This window comes from Muntiacus reevesi, chromosome 6 (genome assembly GCF_963930625.1).
Source record: "Muntiacus reevesi chromosome 6, mMunRee1.1, whole genome shotgun sequence".
Taxonomy (NCBI): Eukaryota; Metazoa; Chordata; class Mammalia; order Artiodactyla; family Cervidae; genus Muntiacus; species Muntiacus reevesi.
The window spans coordinates 11,516,549-11,535,063 of NC_089254.1; the positions used below are offsets into that span (position 1 = coordinate 11,516,549).

Sequence of the window (18,515 nt, forward strand, 5' to 3'; positions counted from 1 at the left end):
CCTTGCTATTCTTTGGAACTCTGCATTGAAATGGGAATATCTTTCCTTTTCTCCTTTGCCTTTCCCTTCCCTTCTTTTCACAGCTATTTGTAAGGCCTCCTCAGACAGCCATTTTGCTTCTTTGCCTTTCTTTTTCTTGGGGATAATCTTGATTCTTCTCTCCTGTACAATATCACGAACCTCTGTCCATAGTTCCTCAGGCACTGTCTATCAGATCTAGTCCCCTAAATCTATTTCTCACTTCCACTGTATAGTCATAAGGGATTTGATTTAGGTCATACCCGAATGGTCTAGTGGTTTTCCCTACTTTCTTCAATTTACGTCTGAACTTGGCAATAAGGAGTTCATGATCTGAGCCACAGTCAGCCCTCGATTTTGTTTTTGCTGACTGTATAGAGCTTCTCCATCTTTGGCTGTGAAGAATATAATCAATCTGATTTTGGTTTTGACCATCTGGTGATGTCCATGTGGATTGCCATGATATTGAATTGTTTGCCTCGGTAACGAACATATAGTGAGAACATATAGTGCTTGTCTTTCTCTGTCTGACTTATTTCTCTTAGCATAATGCCTTCAAGGTCCATCCAGCTTGTCTTAAATGGCAAGATTTCATATTTTTATGATTGAATAATATTCCATTGTATAGGTGTGTACATATGTATATATATTTTTTCTTTATCCATTCAGCCATCAATGCATGCTAAGAGTGTTTCTTGGCTATTGTAAATAATGCTGCAATAAACACGGGGTTGCAGATATCTTTTTGAGTTAAAGTTATCATTTATTTTGCATAAATGTCCAGAAGTAGATCATGTGGTAATTCTGTTTTAATTTTTTGAAGAACCTCCATACTGTTTCCACAGTTACTGCAACCAATTTATATTCCATTTTCCACATATCCTTTCCAACTCTCATTTCTTACCTTTTGGGTGATATTCATTTCAAAATGTGTAAGGTGATATTTAATTGTGTTTTTGTTTTGCATTTCCCTGATGATTACTGATTCTGAGTATCTTTTCATGTACCTGCATGTCTTATGTGGGACAAAAAGTCTATTCAGATTTTTCACATTTTTATATCAGGTTGCTTTTCTGCTGTTGAGTTGTAGGAATTCTTCATATATTTAGATATTAACCACCTATCAGATATATGATTTGCAAATATTTTCTCACACTTGGGTGACATATTCAGTTTCTTCATGGTTTCCTCTGCTGTGCAGAAGTATTTTAGTTTGATGGAGTCCCATTTATTTATTTTCACCTTTGTTGCCTTTGCTTTTAGTGTCAGATCAAAAAAGTCATTACTAAGACTGAGATCAAGGAGCTTATCATCTTTTTTCTTCTAGGAGTTAAATGATTTTGGGTCTGACGTTCAAGTCTTCAATTCATTTAAGTTGATTTTTGTGTATGGTGCAAGATAGTGATTCAGTTTATTCTTTTGCATGTAACTTTCCTGTTTTTTTTTTTTTTCAATACCATTTATTGAAGAAACTATCCTTTTCTCATTATATATTCTTGGTTCATTTGGTGTATATTAATTGACCATATATATGTAGATTTATTTCTTTGCTCTCTGTTCTATTTGATTGATCTGTTTGTCTTCACATCTATACCATATTGTTTTGATTACTATGGCCTTTTTGAAATATAGTTTGAAATCAGGAAGCAAGACACATCTAGCTTTGTTTTTTCTCTCTCAAGGTCACTTTGACCATTCATGATCTTTTGTGATTCCATACAAATTTTAGGATTGTTTATTCTGTGAAAAATGCCATTGGAATTTTGATAGAGACTGCATTGAATCTATAGATTGCTTTGGGCAGTATGAACATTTTTTTCTTCCAATCCATGAGCCTGGAATATATTTCCATTTGTTTATGTGATCTATTTCTTTCATTAGTATCTTAGCTTTTGGTTGACAGATCTTTGACTTCTAGGTTAAAATATTACTAGGTCTATTATTCTTCTTGATGCAATTGTAAATGTGATTGCTTTATTAATTTTTCTTCCTGATAGTTTGTTATTAGTGCACAGAAATGCAACTGATATTTGTTCATTGATTATGTACCCTGAGGCTTGGCTGAATTTATTTAAAACAGTTTTTGTATGCAGTAATTAGGGTTTTCTATATATAATATTATGTCATCTTCAAGTAGAGACAGATTTACTATTTCTTTTCCTATTTGAATGACTTTTATTTTTTTTCCCTTGACTAACTGCTCAAGCTGAAACTTCCAAAACTATGTTGAATAAAAGCAATGCGAGTGGGGGCATCCTAGTCTTGTTCCTAATTTTCAGCTTTGAGTATGATGTAAGCTGAGAGCTTGTCGCATATGGCATTTATTATGTTGAGTTACATTCTACAAATAACAAATATTGGCAAGGGTGTAGAGAAAAGGGAACCCTTGAACACTATTGTGTAAAGGTAAACTGATACAGCCACTGTGGAAAACAGTATGGAAGTTTCTAAAAAAACTCAAAATAGAGTTACCAGAGACTCAGCAATTCTACTCCTGGGTATATATTTGAAAAAAACAGAAGCACTTATTTGTAGATACATGCACCTCAATGTTCATAGCAGCATTATTTACAGTTGTCAAGATTTGGAAGTAGCCCATGTGTCCATCAACAGATGAATGGATAAAGAAGATGTGGTATATATATACACATATACATATTACTCAGTTATTAAATAAAATAAAATTTTGCCATTTGTAATGACATGGATTGACTTGCAGGGTAATATGCTATGCTTTTCTCAGTCAGAGAAAAGACAAATACTGAATGATGTCACTCATATGTAGATTCTAAAATGTAAAACAAACTAATGAATATAACAAAAACAGAAAAAGATTCAAAGATATATAGAATGAACTAGTGGTTACCCATGGGGAGAGGGAATCCGGAAAGTTCAAGATAGGAGCTGGGGATTAACAACTTAGTGACCAGAGATGTATGTCTTTTGTTACCTGAATGTTATTGACTGGACACATTTCAATATTCACTTTCATAACAAATGGCTGGCTACAGGCATTAGTTTCTGCAAAACTCCCCCAATCAGTAATGTTTTAAGAGCTGCAAACTACTATGTATAAAATAAATAAGCAACAGGGATATATTGCACAGCAGAGTTCTCCTACTGAGAACTTCCCTACCGCCCACACGCGTCCTCCCCCTTAACCCAGGCCAAAAAAGAGCACTAACCTAAATGTGATGGCAAAAAGCTTAAAAAGTGTTTCTTGTCAGGGAATAATGGGCATCTTTCCTGAAGGACCCAGAGATATAAAGTGAGACAATCTGCTGACCTTCCTAAAATGGTGAAGTAAGCAAAGGTTCCTGGTGGTCCAGTTAATTTAAACCTGAAGTTACAAGTCCTTTGCTGTTTTCTCCATGCCCATTTGTGTCCATCTGAAGATCAGATTTTTATCTAACTCCAGCCCAGGAGGTCATGGTGGATTTTCATTTTCCACGAAGTAGAATTTGAACATTATTTAACTCTTCTAACTGGAGCTAGCTGTAGGCTTGAGAACATTCAAGTTGGGACTGTCCCAACTATTGCACAATTCTTTAATTAACTGGCTTCCCAGTTGACATGTGGCCAGCTCCCATTAGCAACCCCGCTGATTCAACACTTTGCATTCCTTTGCGCTTTCTAGCACTCATCCTGCTAGCTACTTTATATTTTTAAGAAATTCCTCAAATTTTCAGTATCATTAGAACATCCTGCTCTGTTCCCAGTGCTGTAATAGATTTGTTGCTTTTTATGTATCATTCCTATTTTTCAGGATGACCTTAGAGATGAAGGAAAACAATGTCTGTCATCTTGGTGTGGAGGGCACATTTGTTTTTTTTCCACTTCACAATGGGTAAATAAAGCAATAGGTAAAATCAGAATGAACAGGCTAAGTTAGACTAAATAGGCATTGGTCTGATCGAAAATTCAGCTTTTAATCAGGATTTTTGGAATTTGTGCTTGTGCCAGGAATAATGGACATGAACATCTTTATTACTTTTAAAATGCAAAGTATTATTTGATGTTTATACAATTTGATGTTTGTACAATCATTTCAGTACTCCAGAGAAATTTTTTTCTTAGTTCTTTTCTGAATCACATCCATGTCCATTAACATAAAAAACATTAACATAAATAGATTTTTATATGAAGCTGAAAATATTTATTATGGTTATTTTGGAAGGTGAAATTTTGACTGACATTATTTTTGTTTCTAAACGTATTTTCTAAATTTTCTACAACAAACATGCTTGTAATTAAAAGGGGGATGTTTGTTTTCTTTCAGTTTGCTAGACAGATGTTATACCATACCCATCGCTACATAAGAAAAGTAATTACATTTTTGAGCAGTAAATTTAAGGTATGGAAAATCTAAGGCATGAGCAGTCTTATATATTCTGGTTGCACAGATATTTTTTTGTGAAGTTTAAAACTTCATGCGTTATTTCTTTTCTACTTTTTCCTGCCAGCTGCTGACCTTCAAAGTAACATTATTATTGAGATGACTCGTGAGACTCAGTGTGAAATAGAACATTTTTCTGCTGGAAGTTCTTAGATTGCTTAGTACTATTTGGCAGTATTGTATAAAGGAAGAACAAAGTTATAAAAACTAAGATTAGAAATTAGCTCTGTCAGCACACCTTAAAAGAACTATAATTTTGTTAGGAATATGTAACAAAAGAGTCAGTGTTAACTATTCATTTAACAATAACATTTATTATGCAGAAGAAATAATGTGTTACTAGTATTAGAAGATGAAATCTCTTCTAAGGTCTAACCTGGCAAACACATCTTTTTAAAAAATATTTATTTATTTGTCTGTTTGACTTTGCTGGATCTTAGTTGTGGCTTGCGGAATTTTTAGTTGTGGAATGCTAACTCTTAGTTGCAGCATGTGGGATCTAGTTCCCTGGACTGGGGATTGAATCTGGGTCCCCTGCATCTGGATGGGGTCTTAGCCACTGGACCACCAGGAAAGTCCCAAGATAACATCTTTTAAAATAAAACATGTTTTCTGTATCTCTTAACTGTTTACTGAGTTGTATTATATGAGTATTATTAATCAGAAATAATTTCCTCCTTGTTATCATTTAAGTAGCTTGTAAAGAGTCCTTTTCACATTAATGTAGAAATATACATTGTGGTTCAATGTACATTCCTCACAAAAATTTGGTGGCATCTATATTATTAGCAGGTAATAAAGAATACACATTTTTGCACCTAAAAATAATAATAGAACATGGAAGCTAGGAGTTTATGTGTTTTTCCAGAAGTTAAGTAAATAACTGAGCTATTATGTAGTGACCAGTTCAACTCCCAATTTATCACTACTTTCCTGTGAGTCCTGAGAAATCCCTAAGTGTTTTAGTTCTTTTGTATCACTGTTGGCAATACAATGACAAATACAGTAACATTTGTAGCTATATGACATATTAATTTTGAGAAGCTATAGGTAACATTTATAAATTGGATGGTCTAGTGAAAAAAAAAGCAGTATTAAAATTGTAGTACCTTCAAAACCTCCATGAGATAGTATTTCACACTTGTTAAAACAAGTACCATTAAAAAAAAAAAGCAAACAGAAAATAACAAGTGTTGGCAAAATTGGAACCCTGATGCACTGTTGGTGGGAATGCAAAATGGAAAACAGTTGGAAAACTGTATGGAAAATAGGGGCCTCAAAGTATTAAAAATAGAATCAGCAAGCCCGCTGCTGGGTATATACCCAAAAGAATGGAAAGCAGAATCCTGAAGTAATATTTATACACCCATGTCTATAGTAGCATTATTGACAATAGTTGAGAGTTGAAAGCGATCCAAAAGTATGTGGTATACATAGAAAGGAACATGATTCAGTTTTGAAAAGGAAGGAGAGCGTGTCACAGGCCACAACATACATGAATCTTGAGGACATCATGCTAAGTGAAATCAGCCAGTCACAAAAAGTCAAACACTGTATTATTACACTTATTCAGTTCAGTTGACTCACTCAGGCGTGTCTGACTCTTTTCCATCGCATGGACTGCAGCACGCCAGGCTTCCTTGTCCATCACCAACTCCCGGAGTTTGCTCAAACTCATGTCCGTTGAGTCAGTGATGCCATCCAACCATCTCATCTGCTGTCGTCCCCTTCTCCTCTTTCCTTCAATCTTTCCCAGCATCAGGGTCTTTTCCAATGAGTCAGTTCTTCGCATGAGGTGGCCAAATTATTGGAGTTTCAGCTTCAGCATCAGTCCTTCCAATGAATATTCAAGACTGATTTCCTTTAGGATTGACTTATATAAGCTATATGATTACACTTCTATGTGTTATCTATAGTAGCCAAACTTACTGAACAGTAGAATAGTTGTTACCAGGGGCTGGAATGGAGGGAGAAATAGGGAGTTGCTATTTAACGGTATGGGATTTCAGTTTTACACCATGAAAATGTTCTGTAGAGGCACTTCACAACAATGTGAATATATTTGACTTTAGTGAACTGTACACTTAAAAGGAAAGCTAATATGGCAAATATTATGTTTTTTTTTTTTTTACCACAAATGAAAATAGAAAAAAGTATATAAATCTGTCTGGATAGGATTAACTTTATGACTTCATAACAAGGCAGCTATAGGAATGGAGAACTCACTAAAGGATTCTCTTCTCTCTAGTCTCTCTTTATGCTTTAAATGCCTCCCTTAAAGCATCATTCATTGGGTTATAGCATATTCATTATTGTGAGTAAATAGCTAACATAATGACCCATAGTCAAGTATTTACATTTTAAGAATATTTATATCAGATTGTTAAGAGTAAGCTTTGATAGAATAGGGCTTCCCTTTTGGCTCAGCTGGTAAAGAATCTGCCTGCAATGCGGGAGACCTGGGTTCGATCCCTAGGTTGGGAAGATCCCCTCAAGAAGGGAAAAGCTACCCACTCCAGTATTCTGGCCTAGAGAATTCCATGGACTGTATAGTTCATGGGATCACAAAGAGTCAGACACAACTGAACAGCTTTCACTTGATAGAATAAGGGAGGAAAGAGAGCAGAAGGGAAGGTGTCCTTGGCGAAGGAGGAGTCACAGCCTGGTGAAGACTAGCTGTTTACCAAGAAATTCACCTATTGCTCCATCTCAGACCTGCAGAAAAATTTTCCCTTCCTATTTCCTGTTGCCCTGGTGAAAGATTCTGTTACCACAGTAAACAGATTCTCTATGTGTAACCTATGCATGCCTTTCCAGGGGACACAGCAGAAACAAGGGAATGACGTTCACAGCTCTTCACCTCTGCTCCACCACTGTGCTCCGTTTTAAGCAGCATTTTTCCTGTTTTTGAACTTAAATCCCACACTGATTGTTTCTTCTCACTTTCACATCTTCCTTTAGTTCGACTGTAGAACAATCCGTTATGATCATTACAAGGGAACCAGAAGTGGCAATTCATTTTAAGATCCATTCCATCACAGATCACCCACCTCCCAGCCTTGTGCTGTGGGACTCTCTTCTGGAAGAAACTCCATTTTTCATTTTCTGATTTCTACATATATGAATACTACCCCCCCCCCCAACCAAAAATAATGGTTACAATGGAAACCGGGGAGTTAGTAACTTGGAAACTTTAAAAGAAGCGTTTAGCTGCTGTGGCCAAAGTTGTGATAATAAACATGCATTTACCAGGGGAATACAGAACTTTCTGTCATAAAGTTGGCTACTTTTTCTGCCAGGTGCTCCATAACTCTTCTACAAGTGTATTCCCAATGCAGGAACAATATTTTCTCTATTAATGATGTAGGAAAATGTTTATTATTTTGACATAGCAGTATGGTGGTTAGTGAAAAAAATTAATTAAAACTTGATTTATATTACCTTATGTGTGTACATCTTTCCCTTCTCTTCAGCCTAAGCCGTCAAAAGGGCATCCTTGAGAGTTTTATAGGTTTAAGTTTCCTTTATTTTTAGTTAAGAATTGAAGTGATTTATTACACGAAATTTGGATAGCAGAGTAAGTTACAAAGGTGAACAAAACCCATAAACTTATTCTCCTAACTCATTTTAGTAAGTAACTGATCTATGTTCTTCCAGTATTTTTTCTTAAGCATGTTTTTAATGTAGTTGAGATTATTGAAGGCTTTCATTGCAATAAATCTTGTTTATCACCCAGATCTTGTACCATCAGATCTTCAAATTGATGGTCATCTATTCAGCTGTTTCCTATTCTTTAGGTTTGATAATAGGAAAGGGTTTGACTATTGATAATAGGGGATGGAGAAGGGTGCATTATCAATATGTAAGACTTCCTTGTCTAGTCCGAATATTAAATGCTTCAAGTTCTTCTTCCTCTAAAAAATGCTCCTAAAAATACTCTTTGTCCAAAATTGTTCCATGGTCATTCTTGTTGTTCTTGAAATATTTCTTCTGGTTGGAGCCCACATCAATCTCTATTCTTTCATATTCTTGTGGCAACATAAACAGCATAAGCTGTAGCCCAGAATTCACACATGGAGTCTGAATATACTAAGTCAAGACTGAAAAAATATGCTATGTAAGTCTTTGATCCTCAGTATGACACTTGAAGGCACTGTTGGGAATCTAGAAATCACATGTAGGGGCAGGTAGATAAAGAGCTTTCCTCACAAATAAATTCTGAAGCTGGAGAGATGCTGAGCAATTAGCTAAGATGAGGGTACCAAAAGTATTCTCAAAACAGCCCTGTTTCCTGCAGTCTCTTTGCACACATAAAATGATAAAAATAATACTCTTTCAAAGGCCCAGAAGCCATCCCAGGTCTTGCCTACAAGTCTCAAAGAATAGGAGGCTTTAACATCCCTGAAAGTCCCAAGCATAGTGAATTTGTCATTAGCAAAATATTTGAACTTCTGAGGACCAGAGGCTGGAGAAAAAGAAAGGGAATTTATCCTTAAGCTGAAACTACAAAGGCTATATATTATTTTTTATTTTTAGCTGCCAAACTGCTACTATGTAAACATGGCTTAGAATGCCTCTTTAATCTAGATGCTCTATAAAATGAATAAGATGTCAAAATACTCTTCTAAAACAAAGAATTCTAAAGTTCAGTAAAACTTAAAAACTGAGCAGTGTTGGCCTACACCCCGCACAGTGCTGCAAAAAAAATAAAAAATAAAATAAAGCTAGAATTCATTAGCTGGGACTTGGGGCAAGTACGTAGGAAGGTCGGTAATGTGACAGGGCACAGGTGAATTAATCTTTGACAAAGGAGGCAAGAATAAACAATGGAGGAAAGTCAGTTTCTTCAGTAAGTGGTATTGGGAAAGCTGAATAGCCACATGTAAATCAAAGAAGTTAGAACACATTCTTATACCACATACAAAAATAAACTGAAAATAGCTTGAAGACTTAAATACAGGACTCGAAACCATAAAACTCCTAAAAGAGCACATAGGCAAAACATTCTCTGACATAAATCACATCAATGTTTTCTTAGGTTAGTCTCCCAAGGCAATAAAAGTAAAAGCAAAAATAGACAAATGGAATCTAAACAAACTTATATTTTGCACAGCAAAGGAAACCATAAATAAAATGAAAAGATAACCTATGGACTGGGAGAAAATGTTTGCAAATCATGTGAAGGACAAGGGATTAATTTCCAAAAATATACAAACAGCTGCTATAACTCAATAACAAACAAAACAAATAAACAAAAAAAATGGGTAGAATACCTAGACATTTCTCCAAAGAAGACATACAGATGGCCAATAGGCACGTGAAAAGATGCTCAACATTGCTAACTATTAGAGAAATGCAAATCCAAACTATAATGAGGTACCACCTCACATTAGTCTGAATGGCATAATAAATGCTGGAGAGGATGTGGAGAGAAGGGAAACCCTCCCCTATACTGTTGGTAGGAATGTGAATTAGTGCAGCCACTAGCAAGAACAGTATGGAAGTTTCTTAAAAAACTGAAGGGAGTTGCTCTATGATCCAGCAATCCTACTTCTGGGTATATACCCAGACAAAATTATAATTGGAAAAGATACATGCACCCCTACATTCATAGAAGAACTATTTACAATAGGCAAGACTTGGGAACAACCTAAATGTTCATCATTGGATAAAGGAGATGTGGTGTGTGTGTATGTATATATACACACACAATGGAATACTACTCAGCCGTAAAAAAATGAATGAAATAATGCCATTTGCAGAACATAGATCAATCTAGATATCATCATACCAAGTGAAGTAAACCAGAAATAGAAAGACAAATGCTGTATGATATCACTTGTATGTGGAATCTAAAATATGACACAAATGAACTTATCCATGAAACAGAAACAGACTCACAGACATAGAGGATAGACTTTCATTGCTAAGACAGAGGGAGGTCCGGGGATGGAAGAAGGGAGTTTGGGATCAACAGAAGAAAACTGTCAGAATGGATAAATGACAAGGTCCTACTGTATAGCATAGGAAACTACATTCAAAATCCTGTAATAAATCATAAAACAATATGAAAAAGAATATATATACATAATTGAATCACTTTGCTCTAAAGTGATTTAGAGCAATAAGTGATTTAGATCTAAAGCAAAAATTAACACTCACAGCATTGTAAATTAACTATACTCAATAAATATTTAAAAATATATAGTTACAGAGCCCATTACACAGAGTGAAGTAAGCCAGAAAGATAAATACCAATACAGTATACTAGCGCATATATATGGAATTTAAAAAGATGGTAACGATAACCCTATATGCAAGACAGAAGAAGAGACACAGATGTACAGAACAGACTTTTGGACTCTGTGGGAGAAGGCGAGGGTGGGATGATCTGAGAGAATAGTATTGAAACATGTATATTATCAAGTGTGAAACAGATCACCAGTCCAGGTGGGATGCATGAGACAAGTGCTCAGGGCGGGTGCACTGGGAAGACCCAGAGGGATGGGATGGAGAGGGAGGTAGGAGGGGGGATCGGGATGGGGAACACATGTAAATCCATGGCTGATTCATGTCAATGTATGGCAAAAATCACTACAATATTGTAAAGTAATTAGCCTCCAACTAATAAAAAATAAAGGGAAAAAAATAAAAAAAAATATATATATAAATAAAAATATATAGTCACTGAAAGGTACAAACTTTCAGTTGTAAGACTAAGTCCTGGCATCCCATGTACAACACAGCAATTATAGTTAATAATACTGCTTCATATACTTAATGCTTCTAAGAGAATAGATCTTAAATGTATACACCACAAAAAGAAATTGCTAATTATGTAACATGATGAAGAGTTAGCTAAGATGGTAATCATTTTCAATATATAAACATATCCAATCAATAAGTTCACCTTAATTGTATACAATGCTATTTGTCAATTATATCTCAATTAAGTTGGAAAAACAGCAGCAGTGATAACAACAACAAAAACCGTAGTCTCTGGCAAAAAGCCAGAAGCAAATAATTGTGAACTGTTTGCTTTACTAACAGAAAAATGTATGATTTAGTTTTCCTCTCCTAAGAAGGTAAAAGTAGGTAAACTTAGACCTGCCCAGCAATTAATGTTCCTTTATCTATCCGATTTGAAATGGCTATCCAAATAGTCAACAAATTCTCTTCAGTTTAGTTTAGTTAGGAAAGACCCTGAAGCTGGGAAAGATTGAAAGAAAAAGGAGAAGGGGCGGCAGAGCATGAGACGGTTAGATAGCATCACTGACTCAACGGACAGGAATCTGAGCAAACTCCAGGAGATACTGGAGGACAGAGGAGTCTGGCGTGCCACAGTCCATGGGGTCACAAAGAGTCAGACATGACTTGGTGGCTAAACAACACTTGCAAGTTACCAAAACTCTGAAGACTGCTTTAGACAGACATTCCCAAGGCATAATTATTTCTAAACAGTTTTAAAAGGGCTTCTTTTTACCTCTTCACCCTTAGAGATCACATAGGAATAAAGTTTCTGAGAGCCCAAGTAGATGATTTATATCTCAAAAGCACAAGAACAGAAATACCAATTCCTTCTAGAACCCTAACTTCCTCTAATGATATATGCAAAGTCCAGTTTTAGAAGGGTAAAACAATTCCCATCTTGGCCATTTTCAGATATTTTTTTCCTAGGTTCTAAACAAGCCAGTTCAGCTGAAAGAAATAGCAACACTACATATCATTCACTCACGTTCATATGCCTCACTTTCAGAGGAACAGGAATCAGAATGCAAGTTAACCAATACCTCAACTGTTAACCTCTGTGGCCTTTTTTAAATAGAAAGCAGTTGCTAGCCTGCAACTGTGGCCACCACCTTATTGTCTGTTTCTTTTCTGTAGAAATGGTGGCCAAACATCCCCACAATAACCTTAGGAGTGACTGTGATTTCTCGGTCCTCTCAGTGGCCCCCATTCATCAAGGACAGTCACCAAAGGGCCGCACATACCAGCGGGTGGCCCCCAGACCAGCTGGGTGGCCACGCCAGGGTTACACCACCTGCAAAGTTCAGGCCCCACATGCTAGGTCCCTGCAACTTTCCACCCCCCATCTTTATTTCCCAACAGCTGGTGGCTCTTGGGAGTTTCCTGGGTCTCCTGGCCGGTCATCTACTTGTTGTGCCGCACCCTGAGGCCTCCAAGGCCTTGCCCAGCTCAGGACCAAAGAATGAGCCCGAAGGCAGTCACAGGGACATCAGTGGTTTAATGCACAGGGGAATCTTCATCTGAAGCAAGGTCCTGGAGCGAAACCCCGCCATGTGCAGACAGCAGGACTTGGCAGCAGTGTTTGCTGCCGGGGTCAGGAGGAAGTTATCTACTAGGGGAGGAATTGACATCAGATGAGCTCATAGGTTATCAGGGAACCAAGCCTTTGACAAGCACAGTGAAGAGTTCTGATCTAAAGCTAGAAATCATTAGCCGGTGCCTGGGGCGAGTATGTAGGAAAATCAGCTGGTTGAGTAGGGTGTAGGTGAAACAGGCATTGGTCAAACGGGGGACATACAGTCAACAAAAGGACAGCCACCTTGGGAGTGCCCTGGTGGTCCAGTGCAACGGTGAGATGTGTTCACTGTTGTGGCCCCAGGTTCGACCCTGGTCAAGAGAGCATCTAGAGTGACTTCACCAGACAAGGAGCTACAATATGTTTTAAATGGTACTTTACCACTAATATCAGTTCAGTTCAGTTGCTCAGTCGTGTCCGACTCTTTTGTAACCTCATGAATTGCAGCCCACCAGGCCTCCCTGTCCATCACCAACTCCCGGAGCTTACCCAAACCCATGCCCATCGAGTCGGTGATGCCATCCAGCCATCTCATCCTCTGTCGTCCCCTTCTCCTCCTGCCCTCAATCTTTCCCAGCATCAGGGTCTTTTTCAGTGAGTCAGCTCTTCACATCAGGTGGCCAAAGTATTGGAGTTTCAGCTTCACCATCAGTCCTCCCAATGAACACCCAGGGCTGATCTCCTTTAGGATGGACTGGTTGGATCTCCTTGCAGTCCAAGGGACTCTCAAGAGTCTTCTCCAACACCACAGTTCAAAAGCATCAATTCTTCAGCGTTCAGCTTTCTTTATAGTCCAGCTCTCACATCCATAAATTACTACTGGAAAAACCATAACTTTGACTAGACGGACCTTTGTTGACTAAGTAATGTCTCTGCTTTTTAATATGCTGTCGAGGTTGGTCATAACTTTCCTTCCAAGGAGTAAACATCTTTTAATTTCATGGCTGCAATCACTATCTGCAGTGATTTTGGAGCCCCCCAAAATAAAGTCAGCCACTGTTTCCACTGTTTCCCCATCTATTTGCCATGAAGTGATATAAATCTTATGAATGTCTAGGCACAACTAGAATGTGTGTTTATATCTATTCTTTCTATTTAGAATTATTTTATTATAAAACTGTGGGCTATTTTTTGCACTAACATAGATGTATTACTGGGTTTCCCTCATGGCTCAGTGGTAAAGAATCCGCCTGCCAATGCAGGAGATGCAGCTTCAGTTTCTGGGTCGGGAAGATCCCCTGAAGAAGGGAATGGCAACCTACTCCAGTATTCTGGCCTAGGAAATCCCACGGACTGAGAAGCCTCATGGGTTACAGTCCATTGGATTGCAAAAGAGTCAGACATGACTTAGTGACTAAACAACAAGATGTTATTATTAGATTTTATTAAGAAACTTTTCTATAAAGTAGATAGCCCAACATTTTCTGTCTTATGAACTCTCCAAGTGTTAAAAATCATTTTAGCCATTTTGTATGCTATACAATAAAAAAGTAAATTCAATAATTTATACAAATATTTTATTTTGCACATCAACAAAAATACAATAAAATATTCATTCAAATAATAATTTTAATACTTAAAATATTTAAAATGTCAATATTTGATAATTTTTAGAATACATAAGGATAAATTTAGACCCTTTCCTATTGATTAAGAAACAAAGGTGCTTAACTTTCTTGCATTAATTATGTAAAACAATGCTTACTATACTTAAAATAATATTTAAAATGAAATAGGTTTTCTTTGGGGACTGAATAGATGTTTAAAGATGTTTTAATGTGTAACTAAATGTTATACTTCAAAAAAAGCAAAAATGACTTTGCAATTTTAACATAGCCTTCAAAAAATGAACTGTTTTGTTAATTTTTAAAATTATAAGTCCAAAGCTGTGTTTTCAGGCAATTTCTGGAGATCTTTCCAAAATAAAATTATAACCTTGGGGTATAGTAATTATTGATATTTTACAACACGTGGCTAACACATTATGTTTTCTCCTTTTAACATAAATTTTTTAAGTCCTTCTCTTGAAGAACTCTTTAAGAGTACTATAGCTCCTGGATTTGGTTAAAAATAGCTTTTCTATTATAACCCCTAAGGAAGCAGAACTGCCTACTTCAGAGTATGATTAAATTTATGAGATTGATTTATTACAGTGACAAACAATATCAAAATTGAAACAGTAAACTTTTCCATTAGAGTACAATAGATTAAAATTTTTTAATATAAAATATTCCTTAGGATTAGATTCCATCATGGACAATGAAGGCATTAACAAACCTCTTGACCCTGTCAATTTATTCTGCACAATGTACAGTCTCAGAATATTTTATATGAATTACCTTTTCATTTGATAATTCTAATGGATTCTTTATATAGTGATGAGTTAGTTCAGAAGTATTAATATAAAGTATATCAACATAACCTAAAATATTTCTGGCATCTCTCTTTTTATGAGATAAATGTATAAATCATTGTGATTTTCCAGGGGCTCTTTGAGAAATGCCATAGATAATTTTAATTTTGAAAGACATCTAATGCTCATTTTGACAGCAACTAAACTAAAATTGGAATGATAAGCATTCCAGAGATTAGCATGGCCCCAGAACAAGTATGACATTTAAATCTGTAAAGTGTTCCATATTTTTTCAGTAAATGTTGCCAGAAAAATTGACTATTCACATGCAAAATCACGAAGTTGAACTCTTGAAAGTGAAGTGAAGTCGCTCAGTCGTGTCCGACTCGTAGAGACCCCATGGACTGCAGCCTACCAGGCTCCTTCATCCATGGGATTTTCCAGGCAAGAGTACTGGAGTGGGTTGTCGTTTCCTTCTCCAGGGGATCTTCCCGATCCAGGGATCGAACCGGAGTCTCCAGCATTGTAGACAGACGCTTTACCGTCTGAGCCACCTTACCTGACACCATATACAAAAGATTAACTTAAAGTGAATCAGAGACCTAAACATAACAGCTAATACTAAAAAGACACTTGGGAGAAAACCCACTTAAGGTAGTTAAACTCAGAGGACAGAAAGGAGAATGTTGGTTGCCCAAGACTGGAAGGAGGAAGGGATGGGGAGATACTGTTTAGTGGGTATAGAGTTCCAGCTGAGGAAGATGAAAATAATCTGGTGACAGATGGTGGTCATGGTTGCACAATAATGTGAAGTGACTTTTTGTACCTGATGCTATAGAACTGTATACTTAAAAGTGGTTAAGATGGTAAATTTTTTGTTACCTATGTTCTGACACATACAAAAATTAAAAAGACATCCTAAAATTTTTAGTTTTTTGAATTTAGGATCAGTAATTCTTTAATAATCTTGAGGAAGCAAAATAAAAGTTATCAACAGGATTTGGTCATCTGATTGAGACAGGAGCACACTTACCTGTGAGCAGGGATGAGGATACATAAATCAAAGTAAAAACTATATTTTACAATAAAAATAGAAGGTAACAAAATAATAAGGAAATGTAGCTGTTCTGAAGAAATGAATTAAAAAAAAAATAATCAAGGACATAATAAAGTCAGCACAAATTACTAAGAACTTATTCTGGCAGTATACAGAATTTCTGCTAAACTTGCAGATTACACGGAAGGTAAAGAATAATCTTTTATCTCCCTTCTTAGTAAAGTAAAGTTGCTCAGTCGTGTCCGACTCTTTGCGACCTCACGGACTATAGCCTACCAGGCTCCTCTGTCCATGGGATTTTCCAGGCAAGAGTGCTGGAGTGGGTTGCCATTTCCCTTTCTAGGGGATCTTCCCAACCCAGGGATCGAACCTTGGTCTCCAGTATTGCAGACAGATGCTTTATCGTCTGAACCACCAGGGAAGCAGGCTAAATATTTCAAGGATGATTTATATTTTCACAGGCAGAAAATAAAATTCCAGTATTGCATTAATTTAGTCTTTGGCAGGAAAGGATATTAATGTATCTTTACAAACAAACTCATCAAAACTAAGCAAAATTTCACCAAAATTTTTAAGCATTTTGTCTATGTTCTTTCAGACTCAGATATTCTAAAATATTGCAAATAAAATTCATTTATCTTAAATCATCTACAACTTGCTATAAACACTCAAGTTTTATATTTCACTATGTTCTTTAAAATTCTATAATAAACTAAACTTTACTCTGAACAAATTAATTGTGTTTTACCTCAAAAATAAAAAAAAAAAATGCCAGGCTACCTTGCCTGATTGTCAAAGTTTGTAATTCTCCTTCTCATTTTGTATGAGTTTATTTTTTTTTTAATTGCTGAGATTTTTTAAATGATCCATGGTATGGTCTATTTAGAGAATGTTCTATGTTCATTTGAATGATCATCATAAATCTCTTTTTATCCTGGGTAATATTTCCTTTCTTTAATGCCTACATTACATGATATTAATATAACCACTCCAAGTTTCTTTTGATTATTATTTATGTAGTATATCCTTTACATAATTTTAACCTACTATTGCAGAGAAAGTAATCAATTGCAAACGAGCCTGAAGAAATTTGGGCATTGATGGCAATATTCAGTATATTGACTGGCAATGATATCATAAGAGTTATATCTGTTAAAATTCATCAAATTGTATCCTTGAATTGAGTGCAGTTTTAGTACAAAAATAATACCACAACAAGATTGATTAAAGACAGAACATAATATAAAAAAAAATCTAGAAGTTCTCTAAGTATTTGGAAATTAGTATACTTCTAAATAAACAGGGGTCAAAGAAGAAATTGCAATGATAATCTAAAATATTTTGAGTTGAATTAATATGAAAAGACTTCATATCAAAATATGCAGAATGCAACTAGAGCAATGTTTACAGAGAAATTTATAGTTCTAAAAGTTTACATTAGACATTTAACAGCACTGATCTACACTTCTACCTTAGGAACCTAAAAACAAAAGTTAACTCCAAAGTAAGTTAAAAGAAAGGAACAATAAAAATCAGAGCAAAAATCAATGATATTGAAAATGGCTGATAATGGAAAAAAATTAACAAAACAAAAAGCTTGATCATTAAAATTATTAATGCAATTGATGAATCCCTGGATAGGAAACTTGCTGTTTGCTTTCTCTAGGACCTGAGCAAACTTATCAAAGAAAACTGTGTATCTTGGTGTTCTAGATAATATCTTTTTTTTCCTTGAACATTACCAAGAGAACTATGAATATTAGTCTTAGCAAACTTAGTGTTAGCAAACAGTGTGGGTAAGATTATGAAGGATGCTGTTCACCATACAAACAGTAAAGGTTGGGAAAGAACATTCTTCGTATCCATGTAAAAGACATCAAATTATGACCAAGTGTATCATGTTCACAGCTTATGAATAATCACACAAAACTTAGAAATAAAGCCAAGAGAGTATAGTGGATCATTATTTAATAAAAACACGACTTTATTTTTAAGAAAATGAAACTGGCACTTTCACCTATATTTTACCATTCTCTTTCCTATTTGACTAGAGCTCAGACAATGTAAAATTCATGTGATTTTGTAGATTTCTATGTGTTAGAAAAGTTAACTTCCAGAATTATGTTTGGGGGGTGGGGGGTTGTTCATTTTTTCCTGTGAAGTGACAACTTTTGCATCTCACCTAAAACCTTACTCTAATATTGGTGCCTATAAATAATTCCTCAAAATGTTCTTGAATTGGCTTTACCATCTTACTTGCTAATGTTAGGGGATAATTCTCCGTGGGTCTCTCACATTTCTGTGTGTCTTATGAGCAGAGGTACTAACTGCCTTTGTTCAGGGCTATCTTTTAAAGAATGTTTGTATA

General features: G+C 35.8%; 1 non-coding gene across 1 annotated transcript; it reads left to right on the forward strand.

Moving 5' to 3' along the window:
• The first annotated feature begins 15,271 nt into the window (after positions 1-15,271).
• Positions 15,272-15,382, forward strand: LOC136171268 (U6 spliceosomal RNA). Its single transcript, XR_010663814.1, has one exon. It is a non-coding gene; the product is annotated as a U6 spliceosomal RNA (small nuclear RNA).
• Positions 15,383-18,515: the final 3,133 nt, after the last annotated feature.